This window comes from Lepidochelys olivacea (assembly GCF_965140295.1).
Source record: "Lepidochelys olivacea isolate rLepOli2 genome assembly, chromosome: 4".
Taxonomy (NCBI): domain Eukaryota; kingdom Metazoa; phylum Chordata; order Testudines; family Cheloniidae; genus Lepidochelys; species Lepidochelys olivacea.
The window spans coordinates 112821315-112839070 of NC_140414.1; the positions used below are offsets into that span (position 1 = coordinate 112821315).

At 41.7% G+C, this 17756-nt stretch overlaps 1 protein-coding gene and 1 long non-coding RNA gene across 3 annotated transcripts in view; both read right to left on the minus strand.

Annotated features, from left to right (window-relative positions):
• Positions 1-4194: 4194 nt before the first annotated feature.
• Positions 4195-12428, minus strand: LOC311519742. Of its 2 annotated transcripts, XR_014711360.1 has the most exons (4): positions 9768-12428; positions 8134-8532; positions 7453-7510; positions 4195-6719 (listed from the first exon to the last, which is right to left on the minus strand). It is a non-coding gene; the product is annotated as an uncharacterized lncRNA (long non-coding RNA). The 2 variants fall into 2 exon arrangements; XR_014711361.1 differs by lacking the exon at positions 9768-12428 and having other exon boundaries at positions 8134-9527.
• A 59-nt stretch (positions 12429-12487) lies between these two features.
• Positions 12488-17756, minus strand: part of TBC1D19 (TBC1 domain family member 19) — a 112318-nt gene continuing 107049 nt past the window's right edge. The window contains exon 23 of the mRNA XM_084626596.1: positions 12488-17745. The gene's annotated coding sequence lies outside the window, so the exon portion shown is untranslated. The remainder of the gene's footprint in view (positions 17746-17756) is intronic.

A 17756-nucleotide genomic window follows, 5' to 3' on the forward strand; every position in this document is an offset into this window, starting at 1 on the left:
TGGTCTTCTTTTTCTGATCTTCAACTTTCTTGGATCCTGTGCCTCACACAGAAGCTGAATCTCACTTCTTTCTAGGTGAACTGGTTGGAGCTGAAGCCGGTCTCTAAGAACCAGCTACCACTGTCAGCACTTCAGGCAATTTTATTATAGGTAGACTGTTTTGTCTCTTTCTTTGTCCTTGTGGTAAATGGTTGAGCAGATCAGCCATTTAGAGGGAGAATGACCTTCCCCATAACTTGCCAAGCACCTGGCGTGTGCATCTCATGCTGGGATTACCACCAGCATGAGACATGTTTTCAATCCAGGATTCTTAGCCTTCTGATCTGACATGTTATCCTTTAACTAACTATCTCTAAACAACTGTGTACTTAGGTAATAACTAAACAGTTTGTATAGGTTAGTTGTTAGGGATCCCTAAGGAGCATACAGCAACACTGGAACCATCCAGTTTATTGCAGATGAAGGGATTGAGGTGGTGGAGTACAGGTTTTTGTAGGCATATTCTTCTGGTAGAGATTAGAGCAGCAACCTAGACTTCTGTTCACACTTTTACTTAACATTATTCTTTAGACTCGAAATCTCAATCAGATACAAAGTTTGGAAAGGCAGTCCTGCACTCCATGTTTAATAAACAGTACTCTGACCCAGGATGGTGAGACCCGGAGTTCTATTTAAGCTATACCATGAATGGGAATATGTGGAAGACACCCAAAAGAAAAAATCAAGGTTACTAACCTGTAACTGAGGTTCTTTGAGATGGACTCTGCATATTCATACTGCTCATCCACCTTTCCTCACTATCTTGGAGTCCTACTTACCAAAGGGATTGCGGTCAGAGGGGAAGAAACTGGGGTAGTGGAGCACCACGCTCCTTTTAATCCCTTGCCCTACAACATCCAGAGTTCAGTGTGTATGGGGGAGGGAAGCAGGCAAGGGAAGCATGTGGATGCTTCAATGACTACTGCTAGTAGATTTTTATCATTCAGACTGCACCAGACCGTACGTCTCAGGAGAGGGAATATGCAAAGGACACTTGAAGGAAGAAATGTTGCCATCTTAGTTTACTATACAGGAAATAGAATCACACAGCTGAATGTTTATATCTGTGGGTGAGGGAAATCAAGAAAACAGACTATTATACTGAGACTAGAATAGTAATATTAGAGACAACAACTCTCCAAATCCTCTAACATCACCATTCAACCTACACATTCTCTTTCAGTTATACATTTATTTGTATTCAATGAACTAAGTTTAAAAATACTGAGACAGCTGTTTCATATCTTATCAAAACAGCTGTATGGTGTTTTTAAGGTTATACACTTTAGATTGTGGCTATTGTATTATATACACATTTGTTTACCTTTTTACAGACTGTGTTCTTACCGTTAGGCCTAAAGATAGTCAGCTTTTGCCACCTAAAGGGCTTCAGTTCTGCTCATTAATGATGAATTTGGACATCTCTTGTTCAGTCTTTCTGGACCTTCCTGTGTGCTAATGTCACTTCTGTTGCTGCTTCCTTTGTTAAGTCATACCTTCCATAGTGTCAATTAATGTGAGAGTGGAAGGGTAAATCATTAATTTTTGAAATTTTGCACTGTATACTGGATTTGAGTTAAAGTTTCTACTAACACTTCAAAACACAGGAAGGTCTACAATCTTGATCTCCTGACCTCACCTGATGGAAGGAGGGACCAGAAATAAGCCTTTAGGATTGGTTTAATCCCCGCAGTTTTCTCCAAAATATAAATATGGCCACTAATAAGAATCCAAGGGAGCAGTTTTGGAGGGTAAACATAAATAAAACTGCTCATTTTTAATCAGGATTTGGCCCTTTACAAACAGTTCGGGCCTCAAGCAGAGAGTGTGGGAAACTCTGAAGCTGCAACACACAGGATTCTAGAGAAATATGGAAAGGCATAAGTCTCTATGCAAATGACTTCTGGGCAGAAAAGGGTAAATTATACTAAACCTGGCACGAAGAGCTAAGAAAGAATTTCATAGGCAGAATGGCAAATTGGAGGGCACTAAAAAGACAGACTCTACAGCCCAAGGTGAAATCAATTGAAAACAGAAGTTCCTAAGATCCACGAAAAATTGGAAGGCATGGATGATACTGATGATTAGTTACCATCCCTGAAGGAGAGAAAGGAGAAGATTCTTTCTTTCATGGATAACTTGGTCAAGGAAATTTCTGTAATAGCGGTCTCCAGACTCAATTTTGAGATTAAAAGTCTTCCTCACTGTCACCTTCATAAAACCACTTGCTGATAAACTACCAAGAAAGAGGATATCCTTTGCTCTGGGGTATTGTGCTTGACTCAGGGGAATCAAGTTAATGTTTTCAACAATTTGGAGGAAGCTATATCTTTTCTAGATCTCCTGGAAAACCAAGATGGTTCTAATCAACTAATATATGAGTCAAGTAGGCCTCTGTTAGTCAATATGAGAAATTCCATTGAAATTGAAATTAAATTACAAAGTTTAAAACTTTTCAAACAGCTCTAATGATGGTTAAAAAAGGGAAATTCTATGAAAATTGTCACTATTTTCCCCATTTTTTAATTTCAAGATTTTCAGTTCTGAAAAATTTTAGCTCGACCTCTTAGTCAATAAAATAGCACATAGCTATTAACAGTAGCTGACTTGAAATTATTCACCTCTTATATGCAAAAGTATATGTAAATCTCTGATTTGAATAATAGATTTTTCTGTCTCTCTAGCTTCAATTCCATTTAGAATATTTATTTAAAATAAAAACTATACCTTGGAATCTATGGCTTACCTGTAAATTGTATTTCTTATGGGTCCCAATAATCCATGCAAATGAGTCCTCCTCTCCCCATAGTTGATTGTCAGGTAGACTGACATCAAAAGAAAGAGGAGTCTGCTGCCACAAGAAGTCTCTGCTGCTGATGCAATTATGCCAGGAGAGTGGCTTTACTTGAATCAACATCCAATCATATGTGGTTAACATCAAACATCTGTGACAGAGAACAAACAACTAACAACTAGGGCATAGGGATTTCTGGAACTACTCTTATGGAAACCCATACACAGATACAGGAAGCGGGAGGGGCAATTCCTGTCTGCAGCAGGTAGCTCCAGTAATCTATACTAATGGTGTCTAACCACCAGTACCAATATGCCAAATTAGGATGGGGGGAAATAATATACCGACCTTTTTTTATTTGTTTTAATTATTGGATTACTGAATTACACCACTTAGAATACTTCTGCTGAAAGCTATGTCAACTGAGACTCAGTCATTCACTCAAAGTCATTTTGCAAATCCTCCTATAGAAGCTACCCTGCTCATGAGGCAACCTGTCTCCTAGGCTGCTGGCCTTTTATCGATAGGGGACAAGAGATACTCCTCCCCCTTCCCCATGGCAGGGAATGTTGTGAAGGCCAAAACTGTAATGGGGCTCAAAAAAGAAGCAGGTAAGTTCATGGAGGATAGGTCCATCAATGGCTATTAGCCAATATGGTCACGGATGCAATCCTATGCTTGGGTGGGCCTTCTGATTGCCAGAAACTGGGAGTGGTAGACAGGGGATGGATCACTTGATGATTGCCCGTTCTGTTCATTCTCTCTGAAGCACACATTGGCCACTAGGGGAAGACAGGATAGTAGGCTAGATGGACCATTGATCTGACTCAGTATGGCCATTCTTATGTTCGTATCTCAACTCTTTCTCAGTGGATGCTTCAAGGATAACTGAATGATTCTCTTAAGAGATGCTTTGAAGCTGGTTTGCCTTTCTGTGCTGCTCCAAAAAGACAGAGCAATATTTCAAAGTAAAGTTGGATGACATGTGGATTGGAAGTGGATGAGACTTGCAACTGCCATAGTTGAGACCTGTACTGCGAGAAGTGGCCATCTGTAAAATGGGGAAGAATGATACTTGCCTGCCCATTAGAGTGGGGAGGTAGGAGGCCTTGCTCAATAAAATAGGTTGTAAAGAAAAAGAATAAATTAACGACAGTCAGTGGCAGAATTTAAAATGCAGAAAATAGAAAAGTAAGGAAGTGAAACAAATGAGGAAACAAAGGAAGAAAAAACAACCTTCAGGTAGGCAAGAGTGAGAAGGAACAAAAAGGACAAAAAAGAGAAAAGAGGCAGATGAAAGAGAGAAAAGTAAATAATTAAATGAAAATAGTGAGACAAGACACAGCTATACGTTTAGTAAAACCAATTTTTATTCAATATAGCATGTTTTATTGCAGCACTAAGAATACAAATTGACAGCAAATTCACGTAAAGTAATGTAAATGAAAATGCAAATCGGTTTTCCCCCTGGACTCTTGATAAATTGCCAGTGTAGCACTTGGTGCTGCAAAGACTGTGACCTACTGAAGAGAAATATAAATCATATACATTTGAACACGTCTGACAATGAAATTGACACCTGCAGCAGAAGGTAGTATTTGAACATGCACATGTAATGTATACAAAATATATAGTCCTTGTCAGGACCTTCATAGCACCTTGATTTCACATGCCCATAATTTTCTGAAAAAGTCCTCACTGAGCATGAAAAGTTTCAACATCAGTCTCATCCCAGAGATTATTTTTTTGGGGAAATTTTAGAAAAATTCCTTTAGCTGCTATTGAGTTACTGAAGAGAGCAAGCAAGAGAGAGAGATTTTTGCAAAAAATCAAGGGCTAGGAACCTTATCTGAATCTAACTGAAGGGGAAAAAATGAGGTGGCAGTAGATTTAGGATCCCCCTCTCTTTTGACCAAAGTAAGTCCTACACCTATTAATTATGTCCAAGAGGGAACCTAGATATCCCGTCACATTAGCAATGGAGATCTGGTAATAGGAGACAGCTGTTACAATGACTTAAAAGCCCCTTCAACCAGGAGCATTATGAACCCCAGAGAAACCAGCAGCTCTCTACCTTGAGATCCAGACTAGGGATGGGGTGCTGTGAGAACTGTATAAAATTGTTAGGAAAGTATAGTCCGTAAAGCAGTCATGATAGGGTTAACTAGGTTACCCGGATGGATGGAGCCTGGCTTCATCCCTTCTTAACCTCCTGTTTTATCCAGTGGGATTTTTTCCCTACCACTCTGTGATGCAGTTGAATAAAGCAGCAGGTTCTCACTCTGCAAGTAGGCTTATTTTTGTTGCATTGAACAGCAGTCCTTTTCAAAACTGAAAACAACATAAGAATGTAATTTATGGGAAAACTAAGGAGTTTAATAAAGAAATACTTACAAAGACTGGGCCACAATTTTCTTGCAAATAAGGACAAACAGTTCTGTGGCAATAAAATTTACTTTCTGTCAAGGAGTTAGTTACAGCCTCAGTAACCCAGAGATACAAGTTTAGAAGACATGAAGAAGGTTTTACCAGAGCACTACACGCCAAAACCAAACATTACTGTAGAACATTTTACAGTAGAATGAGGAGGCAAAGTGAAACTGTAGCTGTACATGTGGCAGAGCTAAAAAGATTTCAAATGAGCACTATTCAGTTAAATGTCCCAGTGGATATGCTGTGGGATGGACTGGTTTGTGATGTTAATAATGAGAGAATTCAAAGATGATTGCTGGCAAAAGGAAACTTAACCTGGCCCAAAGCAATAGAATTAGCAACAGCAATGGAAGCAGCGGTGAAAAACTTACAAGATTTTCACTTAGAATACAGGTGCGATCAGACTGACTCAATAAACAAAATGCAAAACCAGCTGAAAGGGATGCAGGCTCCTGAAGGTGTTTCTGCTGTGGAGCTCATTTTACATCGTCTGTAAAGACCAGTGTCACAAAAAGCCTCAAGATTGGACACGTAGCCAGAAAATGCAAAGGTGACTATCAATCAAGCCAGGAAGGTAGACTCCAAAAGGCCAAAAAAAAAGGAAGAAAGCAGAGGACATTTTACCTTGAGGGGGGAAGAAGACACAAAGGAAGGGATATGGGCTAGATACTGTCAAGAAGAGAAGAAAGTGGGACCTTATGAAGTAACAGTAGAGTTAAACCATCAGTCAGTACACATGTAATACAGGGGCTTTAGCTACTGTGATCAATGAATCTACGTATCAACAGTGACTGAGTCCACTAGCAAATGCAGGAGTGATCCCGTGTGTCTACGCCACAGAACCCATCCAGGTGGTAGATTCTGTGCCAAAAGAAAAAAGTTACTAGTCCCAGTGATCCAAGGACAAAGGCAAAATCTGTTAGGCAGAAACTGGTTACACAAACTAAAACAGAATTGGGAGGAAATTTTCAAAATTGGACCCTACCAAAACTCCAGGAAGCCCTGGGCACTCACCATTTTACTACAGTATAAACGTCATCTGGGTTTTTTTAATTATTTTTTTATTGCCACAATATTAACAGTAATTTGTGTTCAGGATTGTGTTGTGCATTGGGTATCAAAGAAGTTTTTTTTAATATTTATTAAATACATGTAAAAAGTGAAGCAAAAGAAAAAAACTAACACTTAAAACATAAGTAAATGTTCATTGTAACTATTTCTCTTATAGCCTCTTATTTGCATAGAGCTTGTAGTTGCACTTGATTGGTAGTTTTTCAGATGGTGTTAAAGGTTCTTTTGTGGACAAAGAGCCAATTTTAGGTGGTAGATGTTAGCTCTCCAGTTTTGCTGAAAAAGTCTAAGTTTGTTTCTTCTTAAGACACACGCTGGAAGAGGAAAAACAGGAGAAAGGAAAATGCAGCTTTATGTCTTCTGTTCAGTTGCTGGAAGACCCCTGGCACAACACATAAATGAGTCAATTAGCCATTTGTGGACCCCAAGATTTACTTCTCTTGGCTGTGAGCAATATTTAATTGAATTGCTCTGATCTTCCTCTTGGTGGACACACCACCGTATTAGCCACTCGAGGTCCGGTCAAGCTTTTATAAGAATCAAACAGTTAAGCAGCATATTTAGCATGACATTTTATTTTAATTTATTTTTAGTTTACAGCAAAGTGTTGCAATGTTAGATTTGTCCTGGCTGGCTACGTGGACTCTTGTTTGGCAAAGACAGAGAGGAAAGACAAAGGTCGTGGTGGAAAATAACGCACAAGGGATTAGCTGATTGTAGGTACCTTAGAAGTTTCCAGTGGAGCAACCATGGAGATAGCAATGACATCTGGGCCCCTCTCAGGTCTAATCAGAATATTTTTCAGGATCAGGAAAAAGAACCAACCATGTCATGCTAAATCCCTAATCAATGCTGCTGCTCCAAAGCTCACTGCCATACTGCCGCTGTACATGCCAAAAGGAGAAATTGTCCATATACGGACACTTTATTGAATGCCACACTAGAGCCTTCTAAATAGTATGACAATGTTGTATCCGCAGCAGAAGGCCTCAATTCTCCTAATCAACAGGATTTTTAGTTCAAATAAACTCAGTTGCTATCACTTCTGTGATTATTTTGTGCCTTCATTGAACAGCAATTTTATATGAACACATTTATATGTTAAAATGACCTACCAGATGCTTTGCAGCCTCTCTCTTCAGACAATTAAACAGTGGTGGGAACACACACTTCCTGAAAACAACACATGCAGGAGAAGGGAGCACAGATGATTTAACTGCCACTGAAAACAAGCAGTTTGTGTGCTGATCTTCCCCACCCTCCGTCATGAATCTCATGGCAGGAGTGGCACTTTCATTTTCCCTTACCTAGAGTGGAGAGGAACTAGACCCTTAGGTCTGGCCCTCCCTTTCTATCCTGCCAGCGTGGAGGGGGGGAGGAGACAAGGGACGGACACGGATAGATGTGGCTATCCTTCCCTCAGGCAGGACAGCAGCTAGTTCCTGCCTCTGACCCCAGACTGAGCTAGACTGCCTCCGTCTCTCTCCCTTGCAGGCCTGACACTGGCTGCAGATATAACAGGGCAGAGCGAGCTGGGCCCATACACTCTCTTTAATCTCTTCAGTGCTTGTGGGCAGTTTCTCAGCTTCACCACAGCCTCCCTCTATTGCATGCAATTAGCCCTGATTTCAGAGCAGGCTTTTTAGTTGGGTGTGGGAAAAAATTATAATGGAAGTTACAATTGACTGAAAAGTCACTTTTGAACTCATTCATTTGGCATCTGCCAAGATTTTAACCAGAGCGTAAGGCACCCAAAAGGAAAGAGGCTTCAGTTTCACTAAATGACAGTTACCCACCTGCAACCAGCATTCTTTGTGATGGATTCTCTGCACTCACACTCAGGGGGATATGCCAGCAGTGCAGCTCTGAGGGTGGAACGTTTCATAGCAGTGTTGTTTAAAGTGCTCGTGTCCCATCTCACTTCCCTTCATTGTTCCTGCACATTCTGAGGATATCTGCTTTATATCTACGGATATTTGCATCCATGTTTGCAGATCACAGATTGGATGCAGATACAAATTTTGCATCTCTGCAAGGCTCAAGCTATAAGGTGGAGAGTCAGGCACCTCCATCAGCTTCCTCAGTCCTCTCCAACTGCATCCTCAGGTCTGAAATTGTAAATAGGATTCCAAGGGAAAGGGAGTGGCCGCTGCACATTTCCACTCATGGGATAGTTTGATAAGCAAGACTGTCATCTGAGGAAGATAGGACATGGAGTTCTAATGAAACACTTTCTACCAAAGCACCACTCTGCCAAACTGAACATCATACCAGAAGGCTAAGTCTAGTGCATAACGTTTAGCAAACGTGTAGCTAGAGCTTCACATAGCAGCTCTGCCAATTCCTACAATGGGAATATGCCGAAGGAGCTGCTGCATGTTAACTAATCTCTAATGGGAGAGGAACAGATACTAATTTGTAGGTCTCTTCAGTACATAATCTGTCCAGTTTAGACAGCAATTGTGAAGTAATTGCCTGCCCCTTTATTATTGTGTGCTGCAGCTCACATGACAGGAAAGAGAGTGTCCTCCCACAAGCAAGTTAGATACCTTGTGTGGGAGGTCTGAAGTGGGGAATACACAGGACAAGAGGCACCCTCTAAAATCCTGGCCTCTTCCCCTTCAGTTCCATCACAGGATCTGTGAGGTGAGTGAACTAATAAAAGAAATACTTTTATAAAGAAAATAAACAAGCTAAAATGGCTAACAATAAAGCCAGCTAACTCAGAAATTTAACAAAGGTACTGGGTCTCTGAAGAGGTTGGACCAGTCCAGCGAGGTCCTTGACTATGGGGGGCCCTAGGATTTACCTGAACCTGCTAACTTGAGTTAAAACTACCAACTGCCTTGTTTTCACTAGAATTTTAGCTCAAGTTAGTTACCATGTGTTGCCAACATGAGTTAAGAGCACATCTTTTTTCCTAGTGAAGGCAAGATCTTTGTGACATCACAATGCCAGCCTGACCTCAGAGGCCCATGGCTACTGCCAAAATAACTTGCAGAAGGGAGAATGTAAAGATCTCATTTGAACACACACAACACAATTCTCCATAAGCTACAAAGCAGACTTCCATCTATTGTTGAGATAGCTTTTCATGTGAATTTAGTGTAATTTATCAGCAACATTTCTTTGTTTGAGTGTGTAGACTCAAATCAGGGAAGAGAAATACAGAAAGCTCTTTCTTTAAAAAAAATGCACTTCATAACAGAAAAAAAAATCTTACCATCGTGTTTTCAAATTAAAGATATTTTTCTAAAAGTAGATCAAAAATTCAGTCTGAAAGAAGTTAATAAGACAACTTTTAAGACTATGAGAAACTTGCTTCAATAATTTTGGTTTAGAAAAGATTTCCTCCAAGCTTTATATAATTTTAGAACTTAATGTGAATCTCTCAGAAGATAAAACAAAACCAAAAATGAGAAAGACTTACCATTTAGAATAGTCTGCACAGAATTGTTTTGAGGTGTGAATAAAAAAAAAATCAGTTCCTGTCTATTAAGGGTTATTTATACCAGTGGTCTCCAAAGTGGGGTGCGTGGCAGGAGGAGCACTGCCGGCACGGTGGCAGCAGCGCTCCTGGACCTTTTATTCTTCAGTGGCACGCCGGCGACAGCTCAGCTCTCCCCGCTCCGTCTTCGGTAGCACGCCTGCTACAGCTCTTCTTCTTTTCTTTTTTTTTTTTTGCTTCCCCAGAGCTGGCCCTGCGGGTTCGCGATTCAAAAAGTTTGGAGACCCCTGATTTATACTATAACATTTTCTGCATTGTACGTATCTTATTGTGCAAAGAATAGTTTTATTTAGGAAAGACTATTATTTACTTTGTCAATAATAAAAAGACAGGACTGAGATTATTATGAACATGTTTAGAACTGTCCCAATGTACAAAAATACTGGTTGGGAACACAACAAATAGAATAACCAATAGAATTATCTCTGTGTCTCAAATTTTGTTTGCTTCTGATAAATGTAGAAACTAGGAAAATACAAAGAGATGTTTATATAAACTGCTTATTAGTAGGCAACAACCCACATTATTTGGAAGGAAAAATCATCTCTGAAGAGACAGATAGATCACTAACCTCAAATATGCTCTTCCTCCTTAAAAAGCAGCTTATCATTTCAGAGAGGGAAGGGTCTGAACAAATCTGACTGCCATTCGAGGAGTACGCTACAGAGAACAGCTTGGACTTAAATCATCTAAATATTTAAACCTCTACTCACTTTATAGAACTCTATTGTACATATCATACAAGAAAGATTCTAATTTAATTATGTACCTAAATGCCTCCACTCATCTTCTTTCAGTTAACATAACACATTATTTCTCACTTTCTCTACATCTCTTTGTTATGCTCTAGAACCTTGTACAAATAATTCCTTATACAAAACTAAGGATAAAAGCTCAAAATATGACAACTTCTAAACCAACCACACCCCATCTCATAGAAATCACCCAAGAAAATTGTAAATTCCCTCATCCAAACTTCTTATCCCTGAAGCCATCCCTTCAGCAAAAGCCTAGTAAAATAATGCCCTTATTAACAGTAGAACATAAGACTATAACAGGGTTCAAAAAAGAACTGGATAAATTCATGGAGGATACATCCATCAATGGCTAATAGCCACGATGGACAGGGATGGAGTCCCTAGCCTCTGTCTGCCAGAAGCTGGGAAAGGGCGACAGGATGGATCACTTGATTACCTGCTCTGTTCATTCCCGCTGGGGCACCTGGCATTGGCCACTGTCGGAAGACAGGCTACTGGACTAGATGGACCTTTGGTCTGACCCAATATGGCTGTTCTTATGTTATGTTCAATAGATTAATGACTATTATATTGTTAGGGTAGTATTGTAGTGACCTGTATTAAAGTTCAGTTCAACCCAGCAGAGTGACTCTAAAAAATTGGCATTGTGAGATTCTATCTTTATTGTGACTCAGTGTTTCTAAATCAAATGTGTTCAGTGTACACAAGCAAATATTTTTGTTCACCTGGCAGGTCAGCAGATAGGCAAACATCTAGCTTGGAATATTGACATCCACATTCTAGTCCAGATCATACTTGCAGATCACTCATCCTGTCTCATGCTTATTTTCTGACAGGAATCGGCTAGGTACTCAGCATACCCTTTCTGAATATCAGAACTACTTTGGTCCTTACATGCAGAACTTGTGAGACCCAACTGCAAGAAAATGATCCAGATCATCAGCCTCTATTGTCTTGGGGAAAACCCCAGCAACCTTTTGTTCTTCAGTGGACTTTGATCCTCTGTTAACCTTTATTAACCTGATTTGCAACACAGTATAAGCCTAATATACTTCATCCTTAGCCTCCTATGTTTTCACATTCCTGCCTGTATAGTTTATTTCTTGCTTAAAATCGGCTCTCCCATACTAATTACTTGTCCTAATAGTGTGTCGAAATTGCCATCTAATACCGTGATAGATTGATATGAACCCTTGCATCTTCTTCCAGGATTTATTAGGCAGAGCCTTTTAACTTTGTTGTACCTTCTGTTTCCTTCATAACATATTACAGATGGCATCCCTTTGAGAAGGAGGTGGTTTTCCTAAAAAGTCCTGTGGGGAGAGGGTTTATACTTTCTTTAAGCTATGGTTTGCAAAGACAGGATTTAGGAAATCAAAATGGATCGAACAAAACTACATTATAGTGCTGAATATACAAAGAAAGGGGAAGAAATCATGGCTTCCATCTGCATGTGTTTAACTGTTTCAGCACCCTGGCCTTTCTCACAGTTCAATTTTTCTTTTACTCAGCACTATTCTCTTAGGAGATTGAAAAGGTTATTTCTTTTCCTTGCAATTTTTGACCTTTACCATTACGAAGATACTGATTTTCTTCACAGCTTATCAGGGCCATCCTTAGGCATATGCAGCTGCACAGGGCACCATGAAATTTGGGGCACCAAACTGCCCCAAATTTCATGGTGCCCTAAGCAGCTGGGTGCTGCATACGTGGCAGCCTGAGCCCCAGTGACCAGCCCTATCCCTTGGTCGCACCCCCCATGGGCTGCGCCCACTGCAAGGGGCGGGGCCATCCCCAGTGGGGTGTGGGGCCCCGGATAATTCCCTCCACCCTGCCTCTTACCCTTTCCCCCTGCTCTGCCCCCGGCCCACCCCCATTGCACCTCTTCCCCCAGTGACCCCGCACTCACCAGCAGCAGCAGAAGCGGAGCAGCCCGGCCCCAGCCAGCTCTACTCCACCAGCTCCCAGCCATGGCGCTCCACTTCCTGCCACTGGTGAGTGCGGGGAGGTTGGGGAAAGGACGCCCCCCGCACTCACCAGCGGCAGGAAGTGGAATGACGTGGCCCCAGCTGTGGGGCTCGGGTGGAGGTTGGGGAAAGTTTCCCCCCCAGCCACCCCACACTCACTGGTGGCGGGAAGCGGAGCACCGCGCCTGGGAACTGGCAGAATAGAGCTGGCTAAGGCCGGGCTGCTCCACTTCCCGCTGGTGAGTGTGTGTGTGTGTGTATGGTGGGGGGAAATCCCTTCCCCCAAGCGACAAGGCTGGGGCAAGGGAAGCGGAGCGGGCTGCTCCCAGCCCCCCACTAATCCCCTGGGCCATTCTGGGTCTGTGGGGCCCCCAAAAGTGCCACCCCACAGCTCCTGCCTCCCAGACCCGGGGGGAGGGGGGAAAGAGGCTTGGGGCCCCACACAGCCCCCCCATGGGGGGCTGCATAGGACACCCAAATGGCTAGGGACCTGCAGCTTATGGAGGAAAAGCTTTATCTGGTAAAAAGCTTGATGTTCAAAACACATACAAATGCAGACCAAAACAGCATCAGGTCTTTCATGTTGGAGAGCAAGATTTTCAGTTTAAAGCTTTTAAAATATGACCTGACTAAACACATGGCTGTTTTACATGTTCATTGAGGTACAAGCCACAATAACAGGAAAAAGCAGCACTGTAAGGCCAGTAATGGGTACTGTTCTTCATTTAGACAATCTAGCAGCCAGTAGCCCCTGTCCATGTTGCTAAATAGGAAAAGGTGTTCCACAGGGTTAGGGCACTTTCCAAATTGTTACTACTACTTGAGAATCAGTTTCCATATAGTAATTGATTAAAGGTTTAGAAAACATGACCTATGAGGGAAGACTGAAAAAATTGGGTTTGTTTAGTCTGGAGAAGACAAGAGAGAGGGGACATGATAGCAGTTTTCAAGTACACAAAAGGTTTTTACAAGAAGAGAGAGAAAAATTGTTCTCCTTAATCTTGGAGGAAAGGACAAGAAGCAAAGGACTTAAATTGCAGCAAAGGCAGTTTAGGTTGGACATTAGGAAAAACTTTCGGTCAGGGTGGTTAAGCACTGGAATAAATTAGCTAGGGAGACTGTGGAATCTCCATCATTGGAGATTTAAGAGCAGGTTAGACGAACACCTGTCAGGGATGGTCTAGATCAGTGTTTCTCTCAAATGCGGCCATCAGGGGCTTTTCTTGCGGCTACAGCCTTCTGGGCAGTGATTGGAAGGGTGGGGAAAACCAGTGGCCCCTCCCCTGGGACCACCAGGATGGGTTTGGCCCTGCTCCCCTCTGGAGCCACAATGACAGAGGAGCAGACAGCTGATGTGAGTTCCCCACCTTCCTGGGGAAAATGGGCCTCGAGCTTCTGGCTTCTGCCCTGGGGTGGTGTGCAGCAGGCTCCGGGCATGTTCTAACTGCGCGAGTGTGGGCTCCGGTCACAGGCTCTGGCACCCCAGCTCTGGCCACCGCATCCCCTGACCCCTTCACCCCATCACCTACACTACCTCCCTACCTAAGGTTTAATTTAGCCCCCAACTTGCCAGGGCTGAGTAAGTCTGCTGTGAAAAGTGATATTTATATGTTTGTTAATATCACTTTTCACTGCCTCCCAGCTAGCGAAGAAGTCTTCTGTGAAAAGCGATATTAACAAATGTACAAAAATCATTTTTCACAGATGCAGAGATAGTAGTTAGCAAGTCTAAAACAAAAAATGCAGCCAAAAAAGCAAAACAAACAACAATAAGACAAGAACATACCATGTACCTTATCTGTGTTTCTATTCTGTTTAGGTCTAGTAAAGAATAGAGACAACTGTACCTTATTTTTATTATTCAGTCTGCAAAAAAACCCTTACATAAATAAATTACTATGATTTGGATGTGTATATGCTCATATTTATATGTTTTTCCTAAAGTTAATTAAGTATTTTCGGAAAAATTATTATAGCGGTCACCAGCAAGAGTTGGTAGCCGTACTCCAAGGCCACCAAAAATTTTGTTGTGAGAACACGTGGCTAGATAATACTTAGCCCTGCAATGAGTGCAGTGGACTCAACTAGATGACTTCTCGAGGTCCCTTCCAGTCCAACAATTCTTTCATTCTATGTATTGAAGAGTAAAGGGACAAGGAGGGGTCCCCTGGCCTGAATTTGGAAAGTGTGTGTTGGGGGAGTGGGTGTTGGTATCAGTCTAAACTAAAAATCAGTGAACTAAAATTAAATATCTAATATGTCTGTCAAGTTGGTGAAAACAAATTTTTCACTAGTAACATGAATACAGATAACTGTAACTTCCTTGGTAAGCTGTAACAATGCCGATTTTCCACAGTCCAACCTTCACATCAAGGAACCAGAATCGGCCTTCAAAGCAACTTTTTTTTTTTTTTTTGTAACCTAGCAGCATTTAAAGAAAGTGAAAAGAGGAAAAATATCATGTCACTAGTTACAAAAAAGTTACGACACAATTCTGTACAGATAGAAAACAATTAAATACCACTGCTATCTACAGTTCATTAGTACTGATTTAACATTAGTAAGCGGTCTTGGGAACTACAACTAATCCCAGTTTCAGATTTTCAGATGAAAAGTGCCACATAAGTACAAAATATTTCTATGAACCACCAAAACTGTTGAATAAAAACTAACTATAGAGTCATTAGTAAACCCCAGAGCTTAAATTGAGCCCTTGCTTGCCAATATCAAATGTATGTCCTAATAAGCAGGTATATAAAAGAGATCCATCTTATTTGTTAAAAAAAATGCAAGGCATAAAAATTAGCCACACTCTTTGTCTTGCACAAATTTTGTTTACTCCTGTCCATTGAAAAATATAGTCAGCTGCCAGATCCTAGTCTTCTGTCATACTACTACTTTGAAATAGGTTTGTAATTAACTCTTTTGTTAGATGTTTGTTTTGAGATTATGGCCATGCAGTCAATCATACAAGAAGTGTCAATGTACTCAAACTGACAAAGGGAGGTTCCATTAGCTTCCATTAGCAACAGACTACACTGCAGACTGTCAGTAGAGAGAGGACTAAGGAAGTTGCCCCAAGGAACTCTGGGATACATCCAGAGGACTTCCAGTATCCGGGTCAGACCAAGGCTGTGTACATATAGGAAAGCAATAGGGCTCGGTCACAAGATCTCAGCTTAACATGGGCTCAGACCCTCCAGCCCTGCAAAGTCCTGGGACACTAGGTTTGAGCCCTTAATTAACACAATTGGGGCGTGGGGATGCTCAGGCTTACATTGCTGTGTAGACATAGCCTTACTGTCATACATTCAGCATGCCCAATTTATATGCCAGGTATAGGTATGGTTTTTTGGGTCTATTAAAAAAAACTAATATTTGCATTGTTAATGCTGTATATGAATCATGTAGATAACAGTCTACTGTAAATGGAAGCTGGATCTCTCTTAAAATACAGAGGTCCAAGTTCCGCACACATACATACTGTATTTGAAGGTAGAAACTGGTCCAAAACAAAGTGATATGGTGAATGCATGGGTTATGCAATGTTATACACTTCACTCAGTTTTGACTATAATCCTTTTCTAGGTATTAAAATAAAGTAATAAATTAATCCTAATGGTTCTCAGTTTACAATTTCAGAATCCCCAGAAATATCATAAAAAGAAATTATAATCAATAGAAGATGGGCCACCTGGTGATCTAGTGACAGTGCAATACACAATCATGCAGGGATATGAGCATGATCCTGAGTTGCAGCCTGAGCTCTTGGACTAGCAGAGGCCACACACACACACACACACACCCCTCTCGAAAAAGGTGTGTGGGATAGGGGATAAGAAAGAACTGCCACCTTCATTATGCATCCATGCTGGAAGAAAAACAGAAGGCAATGGATGTTGTTTCATCAGGCTGCAACTTTATTCACTTAATATATCTGGCAGTACCCGGCACCAAATTGTATAGTCCAGGTCATGATTTCCTTAATTATTTCCATATAACCTCCAACCTTGTCCCAGCCATCCCATTGCTGGAACCCCTCTGCCCTCCCCTTATATGAAGTGAAAGTGGGGGGAGGAGGCTATAAAACGGTGGTTCTCAAACTTTTGTACTGGTGACCCCTTTCACATAGCAAGACTCTAAGTGTGACCTCCCCACATATAAATTAAAAACACTTTTTAAATATATTTAACACTATTATAAATGTTTGAGGCAAAGCGGGGTTTGGGGTGGAGGCTGACATCTTGTGATCCTCCATGTAATAACCTCATGACCCCCTGAGGGGTCCCAACCCCCAGTTTGAGAACCCCTGCTGTAAAAGAGGGGGAGTTGGCTCCTCACTGTTCCAGACGTAGGAGCCCCAAGCACCCTTCCTTGGCTTCCTTAAAGGGGCTAGGAAAAGGAGGAGGGTCAGTTCCCCACTGTGGAAGACATAGGATTCCCCAAACCCCCTTTACAGGATGCTTTCCTTCCAATCTTTTTCCACCACTTTATTTGATAACGGTATCTGTTCCATAACAAGTACCTGCACAGCACAGCTGTAATTAGTTTTACGTACTAAGTTGTGACATTATAACCTAACCCTGCAGCTTCACCCAACTGGGTACCAGACCAGTTGTGGGAAGGCAACCCCACCACCACCTCACTTTAGCCAATCTAATGGAGAGGGAAAAAATTCCTTCCCGGTCCCCCAAGGAAAAGGGCAACTTCTGTAATGCCCACAGCAAGTCAAGAGGTTTGCCGAGTTCATGGGTGGGTGGCTGTCAGCCATGGCTGTATAGGGAATAGATATCCCTCTCCCCACTGCCGCTCTTCCTATCAGCAGAAAGGGCAGTGTAGCGACCTTCTCCAAACCTGGCCCTGCTCCCTGCCCTTTTCCTGTCCATCCCTGTAAGCTTCCCCCCTCCACCTCACCCGTTATAAGAGATCCCTTAAAGGTGCAATGTCCCTTTTTTCCCCAAAAGGGAACAGGAGTACTTGTGGCACCTTAGAAACTAACAGATTTCCCACAGTTAGCCAGCTCCACATGGACAGTTGCGATGAGCACAGTCTCTTAAAGCTAGGCTTTGACAAGTTCTAGAGGAAGTTATATCCAGCACTTTTTGCAAGGCAAGACTCTCAGGCACTTTTGAGACTCTCATCCTTTGATACTGAGTGATAGACATCTTAGAAAGGCTGTGGGGGAT